Source organism: Rhinatrema bivittatum, chromosome 7 (genome assembly GCF_901001135.1).
Source record: "Rhinatrema bivittatum chromosome 7, aRhiBiv1.1, whole genome shotgun sequence".
NCBI lineage: Eukaryota > Metazoa > Chordata > Amphibia > Gymnophiona > Rhinatrematidae > Rhinatrema > Rhinatrema bivittatum.
The window spans coordinates 120,722,895-120,737,312 of NC_042621.1; the positions used below are offsets into that span (position 1 = coordinate 120,722,895).

The 14,418-nt window shown below is 41.2% G+C and overlaps 1 protein-coding gene across 2 annotated transcripts in view; it reads right to left on the reverse strand.

Moving 5' to 3' along the window:
- SAR1A (secretion associated Ras related GTPase 1A) overlaps positions 1–11,987 on the reverse strand; it is a 43,314-nt gene extending 31,327 nt beyond the window's left edge. Inside the window, exon 1 of one of the 2 annotated variants that reach the window (XM_029609039.1) lies at positions 11,729–11,987. The gene's annotated coding sequence lies outside the window, so the exon portion shown is untranslated. The remainder of the gene's footprint in view (positions 1–11,728) is intronic. The other variant, XM_029609040.1, reaches the window with a different exon arrangement.
- Between the last annotated feature and the right edge of the window lie 2,431 nt (positions 11,988–14,418).

Consider the following 14,418-nt stretch of genomic DNA (forward strand, 5'->3'; position numbering starts at 1 on the left):
GTAGTTCAGAAGCCTCTAAAATTGAGGTTTCTTTAAGTCCAGGCACAGTTCAGCCGCCATCTCAACCTTTGGTACCGGATATACTTTCTCCTTGTTGAATGTTTCCAATCCTCTTAATCTGCAACAGGCTGTTTCTCAGAGAAGCTTAGTTAATGAAGCGTCTATTGGTGCCATAATGTATGCGTCTCTGCTACATCTGAGTTACCTAAATCCTCATTAGTAAATGTGGTTAATGTTGTACAGTTAGAAGTACCAGACATTGCTACATTAAAATATATATGGAAGATGGTTGCTAAATTAGATCAAGCCCTATTTGAAAATATATCCCAAATGTCTGCTTTTACAGCAGAAACGTAAGAGTAGTTAGAGGGTCATGATAGATGCTTGGATTCATTGGAAAGTTCTATTGTGAATATGAATAGGGTATCATCATCTGTGCAGAGTGCTGGATTTTCTTCTGTTAAGGACAGCTTATTTGTCCATAACTGTTTAGAGATTTTGGAAAACCAGGATTCATAGTAAAAAGGTCTAAGACTCTTGAGTTGAGTTTTCCCATTACTAGGCTTTTATCTCCTTTAGAGATGTTTTAAAAAAGTATTTGAGAGATATTCTACATGTTTCTGATGCCCAATCTCCATCTATACCTAACTTATATTTGCCCAAGTAATCTGTAAATTTGAATGGGGTTTTAGAGACGACCAGACAAGACAGTCTAGATGCCTCTGCTTTTTTGGAATCTTTTATTGACCTTGTCCCTGTGAGAGCTACATTAATTGTGTTCTTTAGTCTGGATAAGGATAGAGATACTGTTTTCCGTAAATAATCGCCTTAACACCTTTCCTTTTGTGGACAGAAAATACAAATTTTTCCTGATGTCTTGAGAGATGCAGAGGAGAAGGAAGTATTTTCTTTCTCTAAGGGAGAAGGTGGCACCACCTTTTTTTCTAAAATTTCCTTGCAAATGTTTAGTTTCATAGCACAATAGTAAACTTGTATTTTTTGGACCCGCTACATCTTGAAACATTTATTGCAGATAAATCTTGAAGTTATATTTTTTTTCATTTTTCTATTGTGGGAAGCTAGTTTGAACAATAGATTATACCATAATCAACTCCTTTCCATTTTATAATTGCTTGTTATTTCTTTTTCTCCCCCCCCCCCCCCTCCCCCATTGAGGACTTGAGATTGTAAATATTTGTGGCTATGTTCAGCTGCTTATGATGTATACTTGAAATGATGGTACTTTGATTTCTTTTCTGGATTTTGAATAAATCCAAGGGAAATACAAGAATCTCTTTCCACGACTGCCCTGCTAGGTCAAGATCTCCCTGGGAGAAAAGCGACCCAGACTGTTGCCCTAGAATTCTGCTTCCTCCACCTTTTCTGCCGTCCCAGACCTTACCTACCATCTACTGGAGGCAGAGAACTACTGACACCTTTCCTGCTACACCTGACTATAGATGGAGAGATGTCAGATCAAACATTTTACCCTGTCTCCCATCTGCTGGGGGGTGGGGGAAACACGATTCATTTGACTGGACTGGTCTGCAGGACAAAATATGAATTTCACAATTGAAAGAACAGAGCAAGAGTATTTGTTCAGCAACCATGGGCTCCTCTAAGCAGCTAAGCATTTGAATATGAAGAAAAATTCTCTTACAAGACATGGGAAGTCTAAAAATATGCAAAAGCTAATATCCCACAGTCACTGAAAGACTGGAGCTGGAAAGAGGTTGATGAACAGTATCAACCACGAAGTAGTTACAGGAAAGAAAAGTGAAGGATGTGGAACTGCCTTCACAGTCCCTAAACGTGGATTATTTAAAATCAGTGGGGAGATCTTAGATATGCAAGGAGACCTAAGAATATATTTCCAAGCTAGAAGAGTTCTGCAACCAAAAAATGGGGAAAGATTCCAAAAGAATAGAAAGACTCTTAGCTGGTTATGGGAAACGTTTAAGTGTTATTTCTGCCAAAAAGAGATGTTGCAAAGTACCAACTGGAAGAGTGCAAACTTTTGTATGAGCCGTATTCAGTTTTAATTTTGAATCTGTAAAAAAACAAATAAATGGTAATTACATATTCAAATTTGCAGAAAGATGTCATGTTTAACTTTGATCAACTCACAAAAAATAAATAGCAGCCAAAGCTAACAAGCACCCAATTCAAAAGGTTTGAGTGAGAAAAGGGATGTCCACAAGCTGCAATGCTTTCAACTCTTAAATGATGTGATACACTCAGAGAACCCAGTCTTAATCATCCACCCATTAAAAAAAAAAAAAAAAAGTTTTAGAAGATGCTCGTCCTGATGCTGTTTCATTAAAACAGTGGACTATTTTGGAACTCTGAAACCGTGTTCAGACTTTAGCACCTTCTAAAGCAAAGTATTGTTTATGCAGGACTAAACGAAATTCTGGCTAGAATATGGGGGGGGGGGGGGGGGTCATATTCACAACTTTACAAGTTTTTAAAAAAGGTGGAGTTTTTATCTATTAATGTTGTGGATGATTGAGAAGACAAAAAAGTTCTGAGTGCATCACATCATTTAAGAGATTTGAAAGCATCCTGGCTTCCAGTTATCCTTTTCACATTAGGTGCTTGTTGCTTCTCTCTTGTGTGTTTAACTTTGTACCACAGAGGTGGTTTCAGGATCTTCATTTTCAGTTTTTATTTTTCCTAGGAATTTCAATCTTATAACAAATAATCAGTGGAAATTGACCTTTATAAACAAACATACAGGAGATTAAAAATAAATAAAAACAAAAGCAAAACAATGGCTGTAACACATTGAAATTCCCTGGTAAAATAAAACTGAAAACAAAAAAGGTCCCTAAGGTTGTTGCACAATTTGTTTTCTTAGTGCTGTAATACATCTGTCAGCACTAAAGAGGATTTTAGTTTACTACTAAAACATGCGTATGTTGGACATATGGTAACATACAATTGATCGCAAACATTTAGGCACCTTGGTCAAATTGTATGTTTCAATGAATCTAACACAGAGGTGACCAATTCCAGTCCGCGAGAGCCACAAACAAGCCTGATTTTTAAGAAATTCACAATGAATATACATAGATGCATTTGCATACATTGCCTCCACTGCCATGCAAATGCATCTATTGCATATTCCTTGTGGATATCTTGAAATCTCAACTGGCTCGTGGCAGGAGGATCTAACGAAACTTGAAGAATAGTCTAGGGTCTTGCAGCTAGATTTAATGCAACAAAATGCAAGACCATGCATATGGATTGCAAAAACCCAAAGGCAGCAGTACAGTATAGGGAATGAAGTTCTTCTGTGCACAGAAGAAGAAAGGACTCTGTGGTGATCATATTCAGTGGTATAGGGGCCAAACAGATAGATAAGATGGGAAGAGCCAGAAAGATGCTTGGGTGCACAGGGAGAGGAATAGTCAGCAGGAAAAAGGTGGGGAATTTGACTTAAAGTCTCTGGCGAGATCTTATTTGGAGTATTCTGTACAATTCCTGAGACAGCACCTTCAAAGGAGTCATAAAGTAAATGGGAACTGATTTAAAGATCTAAATGTGTACTCTGGAGAAAAAGGAGATATGACAGACACATACTTCCAAAGAATAAATGCACAGGATACAGGCCCCTCCACAGAAAGGAGGCTCACTCCAGAGTAATTAAGAAAATAATTCTTTACAGAAAAGGTGGACGACTCATGGAACAAACTAGGGCAGTGCCAGAATTGAAGAAAGCTTGGGACAAGTACAGAGGATTTCTGAGAGACAGGAAGTGATTATAAAGTAGAACGGCAGACATGAATGAGCTGATTGGATGGGTCAAATGGTCTTTATACTCAGGTTTCTAACTTTACATTGAGCTCTCTGTTTTTAGAGCCTTCCATTCCAAACAAATAAAAAAACCGACATTTTTCACATGCAAATTTGCTATTTCAGATTCATTGAGCTGATTTGCATGATTTTTTTGAGCTCATTAGCCATTAAGTTTTGCAAATGGTTTCACAAATGAGATTATTCGTGCTATTTGAAATTTTAAAATCTACTAAGCTGCAAACAGCTTCAAACAGCCTTGATGTTAAAAGGAGAGACTGAAACACACACACTGGTGCACACATGCTCTCAAATCTCTTTTCCTTTTGAACCAAAGTAAAAAAAAAAAAACCAAAACAAACACACACAGATACAGTAAAAAATTCAGAAGAGTGCCCAAGCGCCTCTCCTGGGCACATGATTCTGTAGTTAAATGAGGTGGTGCACCAATAAGGAGTCTAGGGACAATAGCACGTCCCTAGAGCCTACGGTAGAGGTGGCTGTCAGTAGGTGTGATTACTGACGTTCTATTTTACCGGCGGTTTTCAAACCCACTGACAGCCACTGGTTAGGAAACGGACACCAGTAAAACTGAGTATCCATTTTGCTAACTGCTGACCGGCGGGCAGATTTTTTTTTAAGTTTTGGTTCCTCCGACTTAGTAATCACTAGGATATTTAGTTTGAGGGTGTCCAGAAAAGCAGTATTTTCTGCTTTTCTGTACACTTTACCAGGTTGCTCAGAAATTAACACCTGCCCTTGGGTAGATGTTAATTTGTGAGTGTAAAATGTGCAGCTTGACCACACATTTTTCTTTCAGTATCCCATGGACTAATAGCCTCATCAACATGCATTTGCATATGATGAGTGCTATTTGTTTTCGGGGGAGGGGGGGTCTGGCCATGCATTTGACATGCTAAACCCCTGACTGTATAAGGGGTAATAAGACGCATGTTGAAAACGCGTGGCCAGTTGCAGGTTAAACAGTGCGCCTTACTGTAGCGACCTGTTAAAGAATTACAGTAACTCTTCCTCCTTTCTGGCTCCTAAGAATTTTGTCTGGTGTGCAAGTTTTCTAAAAAAGGACTCCATCCCCGACATCCTCCTCCAACACTTTGCTGCTCTCTCTCAGGGATCCATTCAAACCTCTCAAACCAAGGCAAAGAGGATTAAATATGAACAATAAAGTGTAGTACTGGCTATCGCACAAATTAAGCAAGGGAACTCGTTGCAAATAAACATTACAAAATTTTAAAAATAAATAAATCACACACACACACCATTCAAACTTAAACATTCATGTTTACATACAGCCCAGGTGCTAATTCTGGTTTACATGCCACTAATATTTACACAATCTGTACTGAACCTCTACCCATACAATGTAATGGGCTGCAATGGTATATAACATGATATTTGTACTTTTAAACCTTGGTAATATCACAGGGTGATATCTAGTGGTATAGAGGGTGAGATTTGCAATGAGAGAAGGAGACTTGTTTGGGTAGCTTGATTGCTGCATTTTGTGCTCCCTGGTGTAGAAATTCAGGGATGCACATTTTTTATATGGAGGAGTAAATATTACAGTTTACTCTTAGGTTTAAGGCCTGGCTTATTCTGGAAGAGCACCTGAGAAGACAACATGGGGACAACACCACAGAGAACATTTATTCTCACTTCTACAGTAAGTGATGTATTTCTTACTGATGAACTGTGCTGGATTTTGCCAAGAATCAATTTCCTATGCTGCAGTTTGTTGTGCTGCTACAAGGTTTATTTTTGTTACACTGTGTCTATATTTTATTGTGGAAGCCTGAACTTGTGTAATACAACCTCCAGTTGCTTTTCTCCCACCATCAGCAATCACCATGACTTCCAAACCTTTTAGCAGCAGCTGCTGCTGGACGTTTTTCCCTCCTAGATCAGGCCCTGCCAGCTACTGCATCTTTTCTTTTTGGCACTGCTTGCAACAGCTAGCGCTCTCTCCCTGGCAAGGGCTCACCAGCATCCCTTCTGTCAGGTGCCAAGGCCAAAATGTAAGTGACAGGATGACCAGGCACCAAGAAATTTTCCAGCCCTGCTCTGGAGTCTAGATCTGACCCAACATCAAAACTCCTTGTTTTAGAACAGGACTTCTCAAACTTTTAGCCAATGTTCACCCCCATTTTAGCACTTGAAAATTCACATAACCCAAGAGGATGACCAAAACGAGAGTCAGGGTGTAGTTCTCCAACACTTTCCTAGTGATTTCCACTCATCTCCACCCCCTCCAGCAGACTTCCTTGCTCAGCTAGCTGATCCTCTTACATCCCCAGCCTATACTCTCACATCCCTTTCAGTCAGTTTTGTATCCCCCACCTGATCCTCTCTAACCCCCCCCCCCCCCCCACCCCCTTGCCTTCTTATATCCCTAAATGGATCTTGTCACGCCTTCCCTCCCACTCCTTCCCCCAACTCTTCTTTCACTTCTTCCAAGGCTGATTCCCTCTCACATGCCCTAGCTGATATGCTTTTATTCTCCTTCTCTTACCCTCCATACTCAATCCCGCTCCAGCTGATCCAATCCTCAAATCCCTTACATAAATACATATGAACATAAGAACATGCCATACTGGGTCAGACCAAGGGTCCATCAAGCCCAGTATTCTGTTTCCAACAGTGGCCAATCAAGTCACAAGTACCCAAACATTAAATAAACCTCAAGCTACTATTGCTCGTTAAACTACCATCATAGCAGTTTATGGATTTATCCTCTAGGAACTTATCCAAACTTTTTTTTAAACCCATTTACACTGATGTAACCACATCCTCTGGCAATGAATTCCAGAGCTTAACCATGCGCCGAGTGAAAAAGAAAAGAATTTTCTTCAATTTGTTTTAAATGAGCTACTTGATAACTTCATGGAGTGCCCCCTGGTCCTTCTATTATCTGAGTAAATAACCGATTTACATTAACTTGTTCAAAGTCCTTTCATGATTTTGTAGACTATCATATCCCCCTCAATTGTCTTCTCCAAACTGAACAGCCCTAACTTCCTTAGCCTTTCCTCATAGGGGAGCTGTTCCATGCCCCTTATTTTGGTCACCCTTCTCTGCACTCTCTCCAGTGCAGCTATATCCTTTTTGAGATGTGGTGACCAGAATTGCATACAATATTGAAGGTGCGGTCTCACCATGGAGTGATACAGAGGCATTATGACATCCTCCATTTTATATTCCATTCCCTTCTTAATAATGCTTAACATTGTTTGCTTTTTTGATCGCCACAGCACACTGGGCTGACAATTTCAATGTATTATCCACTATGATGCCTAGATCTTTCCTGGGTGGTAACTCCTAAGATAGAACCTAACAGTGTTATTTCAGCATGGATTATTTTTCCCTATATGCATCACTTTGCACTTGTCCACGTTAAATTTCATCTGCCATTTGGAAGCCCAATCTTCCAGTCTCACAAGATCCTCCTGCAGTTCATTACAATCCGCTTGAAATTTAACTACTCTGCAGAATTTTGTGTCATCCACAAATCTGATCACCTCACTCTGTGTATCCCTTTGCAGATCTTTTATAAATATATTAAAAAGCACCGGTCCAAGTACAGATCCCTGAGGCACGCCACTGTTTACCTTTTTTCACTGTGCATACTAACCATTTAATCTTACTCTATTTCCTGTCTTTTAACCAGCTTGCAATCCACAAGAGGACATCGCCTCCTATCCCATGACTTTAGTTTAGAAGCCTCTCATGTGGGACTTTGTCGCGCACTTTCTGAAAATCCAAATACACCACATCTACCAGTTCACCTTTGTCCACAGAGGATGTGGTTAGTGCAGCTGTGTTTAAAAAAGGATTGGATACGTTCTTGGAGGAGAAGTCCATTACCTGCTATTAATTAAGTTGACTTAGAAGATACTATTGCTAGTAATAGCAGTGGCTAACATGGAATAGACTTAGTTTTTGGGTACTTGCCAGGTTCTTATGGCCTGGATTGGCCTCTGTTGGAAACAGGATGCTGGGCTTGATGGACCCTTGGTCTGACCCAGTATGGCATGTTCTTATGTTCTTAGATTTGTGAGGCAAGACTTCCCTCGGGTAAATCCATGCTGGCTGTCCCATCAAACCATGTCTATCTAAATGTTTTGTGATTTTATTCTTTATAACAGTTTCCACGATTTTTCCTGGCACCGAAGTCAGGCTCACCGGTCTATAGCTTCCCGGATCACCCCTGGATCCCTTTTTAAGTATCAGAGTTACATTGGCCATCTTCCAATCTTTATCTGATCCCTCTCTTCAAACATCCCCTGAACAGGGTCAGCAGCAATATTTTCCTTTAAGCCCTAGGCCAAAGCTGAGAGACAACTGCTGAGAAGAGAGGGAAGGCTGAGGCCAGGGGCAACATTTTTCTCTGTGACAGGTAAGGAGAGGAGCAGTGATAAGTCTCCAATGGACTATATACATTTAGTTCTCCCCTCCCTTTACTGCTGCTTCCAAGCCAGATGGTGATCTGCAAGTGGAGACAGCATTAGTAATGAAGGTTAGCACAGGGACTTGCCAGGTACTTGTATCCTGGATCGACCACTATTGAAAACACGATGCTGGGCTTGATTGACTCTCAGTCTGACCCAGTATAAACAACTTATATTCTTATGATTGCAAGTTACTGAATTATAGGCCCTGCAGCAGCCCTGATCCCTCCTTATGCAGAGCTTGTTACCATGGAAACTCATGCAAGGTCGGGGCCCAATGAGGGGCCAGTGCGAACCTGCTGGCTCACAGAAAGAGTGCTACCATTTCAGATTAGGGTTTCCCAAACTGTGGATTGGGACCCCGTTTTAGAACATCATTACCACCTAGAAACTAAATCAAACCAGTTGCTTAGAAACTACCCATAAGATATTTACCTTTAATAATCTTACGCATTTCCCCACTATGTAGCTGCATCAATCAGGAGTGACCAACACTGAAAATCCAGCAGCTTCCTTCTCACTTCTATGGAGTTTTGGTGAGAATTCAGAGAATTTATCACGCAAGTCCCTATATGCCCCTGCAGCAATAAGACATGAAACTTCACACCAAACAAATGCCCTATTGAAATTGTTTTTCAACTTATTTAAAAATATTTATATAAACTCAATGATGCTGAATATACTCTACCTGGTAAAAAAAAAAAAAAAGTCATTACTCCTCAGGATCTCCAAGGAACAAATTAATAACAGTCACATTTTCACATAATCTTAGGGTGAGATGTACTAAAGTGTTTCACTATTTGGTGTCTATGGGAAAAATGCTTTGTACATCTGATCTTTAAGAGTGTACCCATAGTCTTACTGTGACAATAAGGTGACATACTATCTATACAGGTATACGTTTTGGCACAGCAAAAAGAGAATTGTGTGCTGCGATAACACAGTGGACTATTGGTGAGGACAATAAATCAAAGAAATAAACAAAATGAGTATAATACAACAAACAGCATCTACATTTTAGAATAGTCTTAATTGAGAGGAGGTCTATAAGAATCTAATTAGATGTACAAAACAATCGCCTAGAGAGATGTATTATACTCATTTTATTTACTGTCCTCACCAATAATCCATTGTGTTTTTGCAGCACACAATTGTCTTTTTGCTATTTTTACTGGTGTGTTTTGTGCACTTCGGTCCACTTTTTCCTTTTTGGTGTATGTGTCATTCTACTACAGAAAGTCTCTGCAAATATTCAGATGGTCAGCATTTTCTATTTATTGGAACTACAACTGTAGAACTATTTCCAGTTTACCCAAGTCAGTCACATGACTCCTCTGTTTAAGAAGCAAAATTTAGTATTAAGACAATAGTTCTACTTTCCAAATGGGTCTTGAAGAAAAATTAGATTCTCAGTTATAACACCTATTTTTCTTAGGGATTAAAAAAAAAAAAAAAGCTGCTGCACATTTAAAAATCTTGTAGTCAGCAATTTCCAAAGGAATCTGTTTAGTGTGGATAACTTTATATACATAAATTAGTGAGCTAACAAGATCAAACAGGTCCTTTCTTCAGGAATGTGACCCCCAAATGCTCACATTTATCTGCATTTAATTTTAAAGTTAATTCTTACATTAGTATTAGACATGAGCCACCATGAGTATCAACAGTTCTAAAGATAAAAAAACCAATGTTTTCACCTTCCAATAAGCCAGAAAGTTTTCTAATGCAACCGTCCCTTCTCCAATCAATATAACGAGACTAAAGTGGTTCATTACTCATTTTTCAGCCTTTAGATCAGGGCTTCCCAAACCTGTTCTGGGAACCCCAACAGCCAGTCAGGTTTTCAGGACATCCACAATGAACATGCATGAGAAACATTTGCATACTGACTTTTCTATGGCATACCCGATTATGTCCGAAGGTGCATCAGTGTGCCATAGAACTCTGGTTGGAAAACACTGGGGTAGAATCTGTATAGGTAGTCTAACTATATGCAAATGTATCTCACGCATATTCATTGCAGATATCCTGAAAACTCAACTGGCTGTGGGGTCCCCAGGACAAGTTTGGAAAGCCCTGCTTTAGATGCAATAAACCAGGAGAGGCCAACTCCAGTCCTCAAAAGCCACAAACAGGCCAGGTTTTCAGGATCTCCACAATGACCACACATCAGAAAGACCTGCATACAATGGAGGCAGGGCATGTAAATTTGCATATCCTGTATAGTCATTGTAGAGACTCTGAAAACCTGGCCTGCCCATGGTTCTCAAGGACCAGAGTTGTCCACTCCTACAATAAACTATTTCCCATTCCCTGCTTCAAAAACTAGTGTGAGATTTCAACATCAACTAGTACATTTTAAGAACAGAATAGCAAAAAAACAAAACCAAACCAAAAGTAACTGGGTAGAAATGATCCTTTTATAAGGACAATGTATGTTTAAAAATGCAGCTTCAAGACTACTAAGTTAGTTTATAGCTTTTATCTTTGAATATAAGATTTAGCATATGAAATACTTTGCATTCTAGCCATTTCATACACTGGCCTGTCACCTGCAGCTTCCAACTTGGTTAGCTGAGGTTTCATTATAGCTTGCCCACTGAAAGTGGAAACTGATCATTTCATGCACTATATGAAGCACAGTAGCTAGCTGAAGAGGAATGGCACAGGAATACCAATATTTTCTAGAACCCAACTTGATACCTGTCTGTATTTGGGAAAAAAATAAGAAAAAAAAAACCACTTGTGAGGAAGGGGCTCATGTCCTCCAGAAAAGCAAAACAATGGAGAAACTTGTGGTGGAATAACACGTAGTTTTTTGCAGTGTAAAATGGAGAGGTTAACCCTAACCAGACCACCCTCAGTAAAGTGCTAGCTACATGAAACCCTACCACAGCAGCTCTAAATTCCAAGCACTGTCTTGGGTATGGAATATTACTTACACCACTGTTGCCCAAGGTAGCCAGTAAGGAAGAAGAAACTACGCATACAGTATCCCTTACCACTGATGATAACCCTCCTGCACCCTATTGCAAGCAAAAAGTCCACTACTTCCCTTACTCAGTCTCAACCCCAGCCCAACACCCCATCCTGCTTCAAGTTTCTTCTATCCTTCCTATAGTCCATGCCCTCTCATCTTCCCTTTTCTGATCTCTGTTCTTCTCACCTTCAGTACTTATCGTCTCTCCCAACGCTTAAGTGAGCTACTTTACCCTATTCTGCATCTCAAATCCCTCCACGCCAGCGTATTTCACCTTTTCTCTATTACATAACCATCAGCTCTCCCTTATTCATCATCCTTCACCTATCATTACCTCACCTCCCTTCACGCCTTGCATTCTCTGTCCTCTCACCCCCTTCGCGTTTCAGTCTCTTTCCCTCAGCTGCCACTTTTCTCGACCGCAGCCCTTTTTGTTTCTCTCCTCCTTTTCACCTCTCATTTGGTTCCATTCTGCTGCACCCACCTTTGCTCTCCTCTTCCACTACCTCTCGCTCGCGTCTTTTAGTTTGCCCGTCCGGTCCTACTTCCTCTCGTGCCAATTTCTCCCGCTCCTCTTCTCTTCCACACGTCTTTGCCGTCTCACCTCTCTCCGGCACCTTTTTATCCTGTTTGGATTCCCAGTAACAACTCCTCTCCGAACAAGGGCCCGCAAGCAAACACCGGAAAGACGTAACAGATTCCTAGCAAGCCACGCACCAGAATGGCTTCTATACCCCCACTGAGCATGCGCAATTATCTTTACGCATGTGTGTTACGTAAGGCAAACCGCCAAGTCTGACAGCTAAAATTCCTTAGCCTGGTCCCCACCGACTGCGCAACCGCACTCTAGAGTTACGCATGCCCAGTTGAGCAGTGGACGGTGTCGGCGGGCGGGGCACAGGAAGCATGCAAGCCGGGGTACGTGGTGGAATACTGGCCTCTATTGCTGGCACTTGTTCTGTGACGTAGACGAATAACACAGATAAGGGAAATCACATGCTTGTGTATGTATTATCAGTGTTGCAAAGCCTAGAATCCCCAGCGCTTATACGTTCAGTTGTTCTTTCAGCCCCTGTCCAGTGTTGCCATTTAGTGATTTTGTAGCCAGATCTAAGAATGACGTGAGCCGGATAGCATCTTATAAGACTAATTTTTTTTAAAGCATAAGCTTTCGAGGACAGAGTCCGCGTCGTCAGATGTGGACTTTGTCCTCCAAATGTAGCCAGATCCGGTGACTTTTTGAACCAAACGGTTATTTTAGAATTGTGAAAAAGATTGAGAGCTAATTTAGCTACAAATCTAGCGATTTTCTCACAGCTCTAAAATGTCTATGGAGCTCCCTAATTATGGAGCATATCTGGAAGCAAAAAAAGTGCAAGAGAGTGAGACCTCTAGCTAGAGTGCTGTGCTTGCTATTCCAGTTTCTTCCCTTTTTTCAGTACAAGCTCTGCTGGTTCAAACGCTCCCCACTCCCACCATCAGAGAAGCCCTCTGCTAGGAGAAAACAAATCACTGCCAGCAAAAAAAAAAAAAAAGTCAGGAGCTTCAGCAACTTTATTATTATTTTATGAGAGACTGACAGCAGCAGAAGAACAAACACAAAAAGAGAGTACATTTTATCTTAATTTTTTTTTTGGTTTCTAGCTGTGCTGCTGGTAATGATGGGAAGTTCTCTGCCATGTTAGTAAGGTCTCTGTGTGAGCTGGTGGGGCTGATCTCAGAGAAGGGCAATGCAGTGGGCCATGGACACAGCGAGTGTCCTGAAGAGGGAGGATGAAGTGTAAATAAGAATGGCTGTTGCAGGCTGGGTAAGGGCTGGCAGCAAGTGCAGAACTTTACATGTTGGTTAGCCAGTCCAGGGGAGTTACTAGCAGTGTGCCAAAGGGATTAGTCCTTGCACCGATTCTTTGTAACATTTTTGTGAGCAATATTGCAGAAGGATTATTGGGAAAGGTTTGTCTTTTTGCCAATGATGGCACAATCTGCAACAGGGTAGACAGCCAGGAAAGTGTGGAAATATGAGGAGGATCTAGTGAAGCTCAAGGAATGATTTAGGGTCTGTCAGCTAATATTTAATGCTAAAAAATGCAGAGTTATGTATTTAGGCTGTAAAATCCCAAGGGAGAGATACAGTATAGAGAGTGAAATTCTTCTAGGCAAGAAAGAAGAGTGGGATCTGTCATGATCATATTTGATGATCTTAAGGTGGCCGAATAGGTAGATAAAGTGACAGCAAAAGCTAGAACAGTGCTTGGGAGATGAATGGTTAGCAAAACCATGGAATGATATTGCTTCTGTACAAGTCCCTGGTGAGATGTCATTTAGAATACTGTGTACAGTTCTGGAGACCGTATCTTCAAAAGGATTTAAATTGGTTGGAGTCAGTCCAGAGGTTGGCTATTAAAATGGTCAGTGGTCTTCATTCTAAAGCATATGGGAACAGACTCAGGGCTGATTTTAACATTATGGCCCCTCTAGGGTGGGAAGGTTTTTTCCCTGAAGCAAGGAGTAGCAGAGGGAGGCCCAGTTTTTGGGTACCTTTAGAATCTGGTGCCTGTGTTGCCTATTCCTAAATCCAGCCCTGGACAGACTTAAAGATCTAAACATATGTACCTTAGAGGAAAGATGGGATAGGGGAGACATGACAGAGACATTTAAATATGTCTGATGTTTCCATGCAGAGGAAAGGAGGTTCTAGAACAAGGAGTCATGGGATGACTCCTTGTTCTAGAAAGAAGGTAGACTTAGGAGTAATCTAAGGAAATATTTATTTACAGGAAGGGTAGTGAATGCATGGAACAAACTCAGTATCTGAATTCATCAACGCATAGGATAAATACAGATGATCTATAAGGGAGTGGTAGAGATCATAAAGCTGAGTGGTTGGCGAGGATGGGCAGTCTGGATGTTGTGATTCTGCTTGTGGGCCGAGCCGCAAGCAGCCTCTCACCTCCGTTCTGCTGGCAGTCGCGTTCCTGATGCAGCCAGGATGCCGCTGATGCCTGAGTCGTCCCGCAGCAGTCACGGCCTGGACCACCGTGCTGCTGACCACCCAAGCGGCCAGGAGGCCGCTGCTGCTGCCGCACCCACGCAACCTGGACCGCTGCGTTTGGGGCCTTGACTCGTGGCAGGGAGCCGTGAGTCAGTCTGTCTGCAGCGGCAGGGAGCCGCCAT